This window comes from Tachypleus tridentatus, chromosome 12 (assembly GCF_004210375.1).
Source record: "Tachypleus tridentatus isolate NWPU-2018 chromosome 12, ASM421037v1, whole genome shotgun sequence".
Classification (NCBI taxonomy): domain Eukaryota; kingdom Metazoa; phylum Arthropoda; class Merostomata; order Xiphosura; family Limulidae; genus Tachypleus; species Tachypleus tridentatus.
In genome coordinates, this window is record NC_134836.1 from 117,963,870 (window position 1) to 117,974,286 (window position 10,417).

Here is a 10,417-nt window from a genome sequence, read left to right on the forward strand (position 1 = left end):
CAACGAACATTAGGATTGATCGTTACATTATAACGTCCCTACAGCGTAAGGGGCGAGCATGCTTAGTGTGACGGGGATTCGAACCCGCGACCCTCAGATTATGAGTCAAGTGTCTTAACCACCTGGTCATGCCGGGCCTGTTAATAGAAGAACGTTCGACTATTTTATATTGTCAATAGAAAAACGTTTCGGTGAAACGTTTTGTAAATACCATAACGCTTCAATGTTTTAATATTGTTAAATCAATAATGTTTCGAGGAAGTACGTTATTAACACAAGAACGTTTCGCTCTTTTATGTTGTTAATAAATAACATTTTGATGAACTATTTTGTTACAACGAGAATTCTGTTATATTGTTAATACAAAAACGTTTCGGTATGTTAATATAGTAACAAGTTATTTTTCAATCTCATGAAAAGTCTAGGGCTTAAAGAAATATTCGTTTATTTTTTATCACCAAATTCTAGATTTGTAAAGAAAAGAAACGCGAGTCGAAATATGTTCTTTGGTTCGCTCATCCGTCTGTGGCTACAACCAGTTTTACCTGTCGCCACCAATAGCCGAGGGCAAGGGCAACTCAATAACGAGATTTTGCTAATGTCGTATCAACTTTGGTTTTGTTTTTATATTTCGCAACCCTTTCAAGTCTTGAGAGACAACCAGGAAAACTTTCGTTTCCCGTCAGTCCAGCTCTCGGAATTCAGATTAGGTCTTATAGGAGTTAAGGTTAGTGCTTCACCTTAACGGTGTGATAGGTCTGTACAAGAAGTGGTCGTGGTATTCGGACTAGAATATCATATTACAAACGTCAAGAAAATTTGTGTTGTAGAAGGCTAAGTACGATAAAAAAAACTTGGCAGTTTATTGGGTGACAAACAGGGGCGCTCAAAAACAGCCCCGCTCGCGAAATCGGGGGTTAGTTCTATTGAGGATGAGTACTGAGTTCTATTTGACAGATGTGGTACATACCGGATCCTTTACAATAGTTTAAAGGCTGTAAGTAGGAGAAAAAGGCAGATGATGGTGGCAGCTTGGGTACTGGCTGGTGACAGACTGTGTTAAAGTAGTGAGTTCCAGGGTTATGAGATTACAGGTTTAGAGGTGTTAAACTGCAGTATGTAGTGATCAACTATAGCATGACTGTAGATTAAACTATTGACTTAAACATTAGTTCTAACTTTACGCTATATATATATATTTAACTTTACATGACATGGCACCTTTTAATGGCAGGGGTCACAGGATCCAGCAGTTCAAGGCTAATACGTTTGCTATGAGGGAGGGGGTACCCCGAGAAAACCCACTTTGACGGCCAGGTCACTGAATAAAATACCCTTATCTTGCCCGGCTGTAGTTGATAGGGTGTGTGTGTGTGTGTGTGTTTTTTATAGCAGACCCACATCAGACTATCTGCTGTGTCCACTGAGGGTAGCTGAAAGGAGGGAAAACAGAGATGTTGTACAATAAAACATGACACTGAGGGTAGCTGAAAGGAGGGAAAACAGAGATGTTGTAAATAAAACATGACACTGAGGGTAGCTGAAAGGAGGGAAAACAGAGATATTGTACAATAAAACATGACACTGAGGGTAGCTGAAAGGAGAGAAAACAGATATTGTACAATAAAACATGAGAAACGCTTATGGAACTAAAAGACGACAGGAGTGACTACATGGCCAAGAAGAAAACATTGCAGCCGTCGTTGGGTTCTCAAGCGTGTTGTGTTTTGTTAATTTTGCAAAGTTACACGAGGGCTATCTGCGCTAGCTGTTCCTAGTTTAGCAGTGTAAGACTAGAGGGAAGACAGCTAGTCATCACCACCTACTGCCAACTTTTGGGATACTCTTTTAACAACGCATAGTGGGATTGATCGAAAATGATAACGCCCTCACAGCTGAAAGGGTGAGCATGTTTCGTAGGACGGGGATTCAAACCCACGACTCACAGATGATGATCCGAGCACCCTAACCAGCTAGCCATGCTGAGCCAAAGTTTTCTGGAACGGTCCTGAAGGGTGGAGCAACTGGATCCGGGTTTGGGTCTGCTGGTTTTCAGTAGAAGATGGAGAAGTGGCTGTAGTGGTACATGTGGTTTCAGTTTGGGCTGTGGTTATTGGTCGTTTTGTGGTGTCTGCGTAAACTTGGTGCACGTGATTGCTGTTTTCATTTGTTGGTCATAATGTGTGTTTGTCTGAGTGGAAATATTCTAGACCTGTGAGGGTATGAGAGGAGCCATGGGTCTCTGTGAGGGTATGAGAGGAGCCATGGGTCTCTGTGGTTGTGGCTTGTTTGTCTTGGTAAACTGGATCCTACCTAGTTCGTCGGCAGGGACGTTCGGCTCTGAAATGGAAGGACCAACCATTAGATATGTCTTTTACCGTTTTTGAGGTAGTTACATCGTGAGGTAATTGGTATCCAGGCCTGTAGCTGTGGGCGGCGTGAAGTGAAGATTTAGTGGCTGCTTCAAGTGAATGATAGATTTCTGCTGAAGAGATAGAATGATGGACGTTCCTAAAAAGACATAAAATCGATTAGTTGAGCTTTTGGTGGCGGAACACTGGACGTTAATGTTGATGTTTCAAGGTTTCATAAAAAGGTTAAGCCGGCGAGTCTGGAAGATTGTAGAAAAACTCCGCCTCGTCGGAGGAGTCTATTCTTGGTTGGATTACTGAAGACTTCTGGTTTAAAGGCCAGCGTTAATCATTCAAGGGTTACTGGTGGAACAGTGAGCTTTTTGGCGAAGAAATGGTTGTTTCGGGAGACATAGTAGCAGGTATCAAAGGACATGTCTGGTCAGCTTGACTCTTAGACTCGGATTGCAAAAATCAAATGATTACCTTCAAACAGTTTCGTCAAGTGATTTTAATCTTCTATTGTTCTTAGACGACCGCGTTCACTTTATTGTTTACCTTCAACAATTAACAGCTGTTCGTGGAACTGTCAACTGTTTTTTTATTTGACCTTATTATATAACTTCCTCCTGTTAAGCCTGGATTACACCTCGAAATTTAGGAAACGCAAGCAAGAAGGCTAGTTGTGACGCCATCAAGTGACGTAGTTATCGGCAAACTAAGAAATATTAACACTTGGCACACGAGCCAGTCCAGCACAGTTTAATACTGGCCCTAGAATGGTCAACAGGGGGTCATTCTGAAAACCGGTGATTTCGGGTTATTTCGATTGATGTAGATGAATGAAGCTAGGCACAACTTCTTGATGACGAGAAACCCCATCGAAGTAAAAATGTATCTCAGAACGGCTGGCATGGATATTATCACTTTTATTGATAAGGAGTGAACAACGTTTTGACCTTCCTAGGTCATCTAGGTGTTTTCTATGGTTATTTTGTGTTTATTTGATTTGCAGTGTTAAAAAACATGTGAAGGTGTTTTTTTCTTTGAATCTAGTTTCCATTTTTCTGCTTGTTTCTTCAATATAGAAGTTGTGACAGTTATCACATTGTATTTTATAAATTATGTTGGTGTTGTGTTTGTCACTGTAGTTTTTACATAGTGTGGACTTTAGTTTTGTACCTGGTTTTTGAATAAATTAGGTGTTTACTGGAATGTTGTGTTTTGTTATAAGTTTTTTTCCAAATGTTGGTTTTTTCTCGCTGATGTCGGGAACATACGGTATACAGCAGTATAAAGTTTTGTAGTTTGTTGTATCTTGGGATTTATTGTTGTTTGTCTAGGTGTGTGTGTATAATTTTTTCCACGCGTTTTTGAGGAAATTTGTTAATCTTGATGAAGTGTTGTTTTATTTTGTTGATTTCATTGTTAACTTTATCAGGTGAACATAGTTTTGTGGTTGTGTTTATTTGGTTTCTTAATATGTTGAGTTTTTGTTTTGTTTCACGTGCTGAGTCCCAGGGAATGTACAGTCCGATATGGGTGATTTTTCTGTTTTGAATTGTGTATCAGTTCTAATGATCTTGAGGTTAAGAAATGCTGCTTGGTTAGTTTTTTTTCCTGTACACAGGTAAACTTGATGTTGGGGTGTATCAAGCTAACGTGATTGAATAAACTAAGTGTGTGTTCTGTAGATGTGAATCAGGCAGTTGTATCATCAACATACCTGTACCAGTATAGTGGTGGGTGTGAAGCTGACTTAATCGCTTGTGATTTAATCTGCGTCATACAAATGTTGGTTACAACAGATGACATGGGATTTCCCATACTTAGGCCATTTGTTTGTATATAGTTGTGATTGTTGAACATGAAGTTTGCCTTCATCGTGGTAAATTCTATAAGGATTGCTAATTGGTTGCTGTGGATGTGTATCAATGGGTTGGGGTCTTGGATATAAAGTTCTAAACTATCTTGTAAGCTTCAGTTGTTGGGACTTCTGTGAAGAGGGAAATTACACAAAAACACCTTCACACGTTTTTGAACCCTGCAAATCAAATAAACATAACATAACCATAGAAAACAATCAGATACTAAGTAGGGAAACAAATATAAACAAGCAGAAAATCAAAGAAGCCCTACTTATACAACAACTAAAACCAAAATTAAATCAATATAAAGGAACACCTTTATATCTATACTAATTAATAACCTACATCCACCTGCAACGCCCCCCTACAATCCCGTGCCCGTTTATACTCTCGTACCTAAGACATGTGTCGGTTAACGGTCATATTCAAACTCTCTCTTTCTTAACCTGAAGATGACCTAGGAAGGTCGAAACGTTGTTCTCTCCTTATCAATAAAAGTATTAATACCCTTACCAGCTGTTTTGAGATACATTAGGCACAACTTGTAAAACATCACTGAGCATTAATGTAAATATGATGCAATAAAATGCACATGGATTATACTATGGTGGTACCATACAGGATATTATACCATCTTTCTTGTACTCTCTCTTCAATCGAGAAATGGTATTTTAAATTTGACAATCGCTGCGGTAAACATCTTGTAAAGCACTGTGCAGCTACTTCAACACTACATTTTTTGGGTTTTGTTATGTCGTTAATGTAAAAAACAATAATAATAATAATTTTCTATATGTGGTTCCAGTCCCACATCTATTTCTATTGTGCCAATTTTTTGTGTGTTTTTATTTTTTCTGTCAAAGCAATAATAGATTGACGAATCTCCGATTTAGTTGATATGTCAAATTAATTAGGATATCTTCGAATAAGTTGTTTCATCATCCGACCTAGACACGTGGAACACTTTAATCGCCACACTTAAGCTATCATATTCACGACCACGTCTAGAACATTCCAAATATGTCTACGCTACATCGTTTTACTTCACATTAACTTATGTCTCTTATATATAGCACGAAATATTACCAAACGTCTTCGTTTTATTTTGTCCAATCAAAAAACTTCACGTAAAGATGTTTGGCCAATCAAAATAAACTTTCTGGCTGTCTCCAGCTTCAGAGTGTAATTACTAAATATGGAAACATTTTTCATCAGCTCGTGGAAGATAACTTAATTTTTTCATGAGAAGTCAAACATTTACAAACGAAAACTAAGTTGTACTGGTCATATTAGGAAAATGATGTAATACAACATTATTAGGATTTATTTTTAACGCACGTGCCTGAATATATTTAATCCAAATGAACTGCTGGTTTCTTTGAGGACTCTTTCTGATCAGCTTGTAGTAATTATTATTTTACTTTAATTAGCTAACTTGTTTTTCACTGTTTGGTCATTTTCAGTATTACTTAAATTATCACAGTGCTACTGAAAACACCAGCTATATCTCTCTTTTGTTGTTATACATCTGAATTACATTGTTACGCAAATAAGGCCTAATGCTACATCAGTGAGGTTTACATTGTACTTATGGAAAAACATATTTTTATGACGATAATGACAAACTTATCTGAGGGTTAAGTTTTCATTCTATAGGTTTAACATTTCCAACTAAATCTTTAAACTACTGGTTTATATTTTAGCGTTATAAGTTAAGTATTATCTTCGTGTTTTTATAACATTGAATGTTTTTCTGCATCGTATTTTTTACACTTAAATGTTTTATGGTTACGATTTTACATTAACACTTTGAGTGTTGTTTTTTTTTACGTTTACTTTCTACATTAACGATGCTATATTTGTATATTTTCTTTCTTCGCTACGTTGGCGCCCTCCGCTAGTACAGCGGTATATCTCCGTATTTACAACGCTAAAATCACGGGTTCGATTCCCCTCGGTGGGCTGAGCAGATGTGGCTTTGCTATAAGAAAACACACAAACACACACGCTACGTGGGTAAATTAACATAAGCTATTATCTCGATATATCGAAAATAAGAATTTTCGCCCACTTCTATGCGTTGCATGAACGAAATGAAACGTTTGTTTGTTTGCAGGTAAACACAAAGCTACACGACGAAACGTCCGTGCTGTGCTCATCACGGGTATCGAAACTTAATGCCAAACACTTTCCTTAATTTTACGTGACTCTATTTTTAAGGATTTTTCCTCTTTAATTTCAGGTGGTTAAAACAAGTACAGCGACCTGAAACGACTTGCTTGGAATATCGTTTGACGCAATAAATGTCCTTGTGTAAAACGAGTTGTTCGTATCTGATGACGTAACAAATCAGCCTAGTAGCTTGTTATTACGTATGTTGACGACAGAGGTTCCATTCTAAATTCAAAGGTTTGAAACAAGGTAATTTTCCTTTTTAGAATATTTTGAACTCTTTAAGCCCGAATAATAGTATAAAAAACGGTTGCGTTTTTAGATTTGTATACTCAGGAGTTTCGAAGAATGAAAAACAAAACTTTTGAATATATGTATGCAAAAACGGCTCGTTTGGGTTGAGAAAATATTTTACGTAGGTTCTACATTTTTGCATACATATTTCTCTACTAGTGGGTTTTCTCAACATCACTGAAAACTTTTAAATATTGTTTTTTTTTTGGTTTTGAATTTCGCACAAAGCTACTCGAGGGCTATATGTGCTAGCCGTCCCTAATTTAGCAGTGTATGACTAGAGGGAAGGCAGCTTGTCATCACCACCCACCGCCAACTCTTGGGCTACTCTTTTACCAACGAATGATAGGATTAACCGTTATATTATAACGCCCCCACGGCTCAAAGGGCGAGCATGTTTAGCGCGACCGGGATGCGAACCTGCGACCCTCAGATTATCCTTTAAATATAATAGTTCCTATGGTAAGTGTTGTGTCATCTTCTACTCTTGGCAATCATCTAAGCATAATTAAAATTTTACGAGGACTATGGTTGTTATCATATCAATACTAAAATTATCAACAAATCTGGATACGGACGAAGATAAGTAGTTTTAATTTCTGTCAACCCCTGGGTTATTAACCCTAAATATCTATCAATATTAGATAGGTGGTTGTTCGCCAACTAATGAAGTTGATGTCTTGAAATAATGCCATCGCAGAATAAGTGTTATATGTTAATAAGTTGGTTTGTTTGTCTTTATAATTTTCGCTAATGAACAGTGACCACCGTCTACTCTAGGTGGGATTTATCCGTAACTTCTGTTACGGCCCGGCATAGCTAGGTGGGTTAAGGCGTTTGAATCGTAATCTGAGTGTCACAGATTCGAATCCTCGTTGCACCAAACATGCTCGCCCTTTCAGCCGTAAGGGGTGTTATAAGTGATGGTCAATCCCACTTTCTGTTGGCAAAAGTGTAGTCCAAGAGTTAGCGGTGAGTGGCGATGATGCTAAATTAGGGACGGCTAGCGCAGATAGCCCTCGTGTAGCTTTACGCAAAATCGAAAACAAATCATATTACAACTGTTTAACAGTAGTTTTTTTTATGAAATTACTGATGTTCTAATATACGACAAAGGCTTGAAAAAGTTAATGTTCTACAACAGTAATCTCGTTTATACATCAAGTTACTCGTAAAATGTTTTATTTGTTCCACTGTACTATTTACGAAACAATAAATAAACCACAGTGTCCCGGTTCACAGACTTGTGTACATCAGGTTTCACTGATAACATGTACAGTCCTAAATATGGGATATCATTTTAAGCACACTGGCAATACAATTAACAGGTTATTATATCTTTGATTGTTTCTCTGAACTGTATGTCCCGATAAGGGATATAAAAAACTAATCACCGTTAGTGTTGTCATTTAAAAACCCAGTTATCACGCGCCCGTAATTGTTTTAATATGTGATCTTTCTAAATGTTTCATAGCTCACTTTGACATGACACTAAAGTTGAAATGAAAACAAGAAACAAATTATATATAATTACATTTTTTATATACATTATGTACTTTGGCCCAAATTTTGAAGAGAAACATTAAATCTCTCTATCTGTTTATCGTCTCATATGTATATATATATATTAAGATAGAGATTTCTGATTGGATTCTTAATTTGACATAGAGATATCTGATTCAACACAGAGGTTCCAGACGTTCTGAAGTCTATGTCCAGAAAGTTGTGCTGTTAGATATAAAGTGAATGTGTAATAATCAAATTATTTCAGTTATTAGCACACATTAGTTGTATATCTATAAAGATTCCTCATTTGATTTGTGTAAAACTTCAATTGTGTCTACCTACCGTTTAAACATGTTAACAGACTAAAACACCAGGACATTAAGTAGTGCTTTGATGACACCAAAAACCATGAGGTTCAGGTTATGTGCATCTGTTGGTCCTGTTAGACACAACCATCGAACTCATTTGTTCCGTTATCATGATAACATCAAGCTACATCTGTTGTTTTACATTGATAAACTAGATGTTAACTAGTTATTTTAAAGTAAACACAAGATCATGAAGTATCTTTTAAAAATGTTGAGGCCCGGCATGGCCAGGTGGTTAAGGCACTCAACTCGTAATCCGAGGGTCACGGGTTTGAATCCCCGTTACACCAAACATGCTCACCCTTTCAGTCATGGGGGCGTTGTAATGTGACGATCAGTCCCACCATTCGTTGCTAAAAGAGTAGCCCAAGAGTTGGCGGTGGGTGGTGATGACAAGCTGCCTTCCCTCTAGTCTTACACTGCTAAATTAGGGACGGCTAGCACAGATAGCCCTCGAGTAGCTTTGTGCGAAATTCAAAAACAAAAGAAAACAAAATATTTAATTAATTTTTATCCAAAGAAATGAGTAAATATGTGAGAGATTTCTGTTACTAGAAGCTGTCGAATTTGTTGAATCAATTAAAAATTTTCTGTTAGTAATAAATCTATCCGACGACTTTGTTAAATAAATTTAAAATGTTAAGATAACAACACATCTAACTGTTTGTTTGTTTGTTTTTTAATTTCGTAAGAAGCTACACGAGGGCTATCTGCCGTTCCTAATTTAGCAGTGTAAGACTAGATGGAAGGCAGCTAGTCTTCACCACCCACGTCCAATTCTTGTTACCAACGGATAGTGGGATTGACTGTCACATTGTAACGCCCCACAACTGAAAGGGCGAGCATGTTTGGTGTGACGGGGACTCGAACCAGCGACCCTCATATTAGGATTCGAGCGTCTTAACCACCTAGCTTTGAATACTTAATTAGATAAGTTAAAACTTTAGTGTAACAATAAACCTAACTGACGTCTTGAGTAAATGCTCTTGTCTTTGTCAGCATAAGCATTTTGTTACAGATCCTTTGCAATAAATTACGTGCTGCGAGTACAAATCTATTTCCCCAGAGGTGGCGCAGTGGAAAGTGTCAGGATTTATAATGATAAAAATTAGGTTTCGATACCAGCGGTTGGCAGAACAATGACAGTGCGTTTCATAGCTTTATGTTTTACAACAAACAAAACGAAACAGACATAAACAAGTCAGCTTTATACGAATTTTAGTCTCCGTATATATTCGTTTTGAAATCATTTAGTGACTACCGAAGAAGCCTTTCGTTTGATACCATTAGGAGTCACAATCGATTGTATGTTATATAAGTAAAGTGAACTTAGTATAAATTTTATTCAAGTTAATTTTTCACTTTATTATTGACATAACTAAAAAGATAACGTTTTAGATCGGGGAAGAAGTACCAGTGACACACTTGACACCAGTAAAAATACTTTAAACAATATGACAGCATCTTCTGGCAGAAGTTCAAATAGAAACAATAAATAGCACTTATCTGAATAACAACCGTAGCAGTTACGTCTGCCAAGTTTTCCACACAGTGAACATAGTGTTTTTTTACCCTGATATAACCATCACTTCAAGTAGGCGTAAAGCGAGGAGATGGACATATAATTTCAGTATCTCGATATAGGGCAACGACCCCCAGCCGTAGCTGACAGGGGTAAAATGAACATGGGAACATACTGCGTTCAAAGAAACAGGTTTTCACTTGTTTGCTGACGCGAATGTTAGATTAGAAACAGTTGAGCAGGGGTTAATTAACCTTAATTTAGTCTATTTTAGAAGTAAAAGCAACAACAGTATGAAACACGTGGTTTTCAGTGAGGTACCGAAAGTTGAAATGT

The 10,417-nt window shown here is 37.3% G+C and overlaps 1 long non-coding RNA gene across 1 annotated transcript; it reads left to right on the forward strand.

Moving 5' to 3' along the window:
• Nucleotides 1–408: 408 nt before the first annotated feature.
• LOC143234483 (uncharacterized) lies at nucleotides 409–8,467 on the forward strand. The gene is made up of 3 exons (XR_013018683.1): nucleotides 409–727; nucleotides 6,462–6,640; nucleotides 8,354–8,467. It is a non-coding gene; the product is annotated as an uncharacterized LOC143234483 (long non-coding RNA).
• Nucleotides 8,468–10,417: the final 1,950 nt, after the last annotated feature.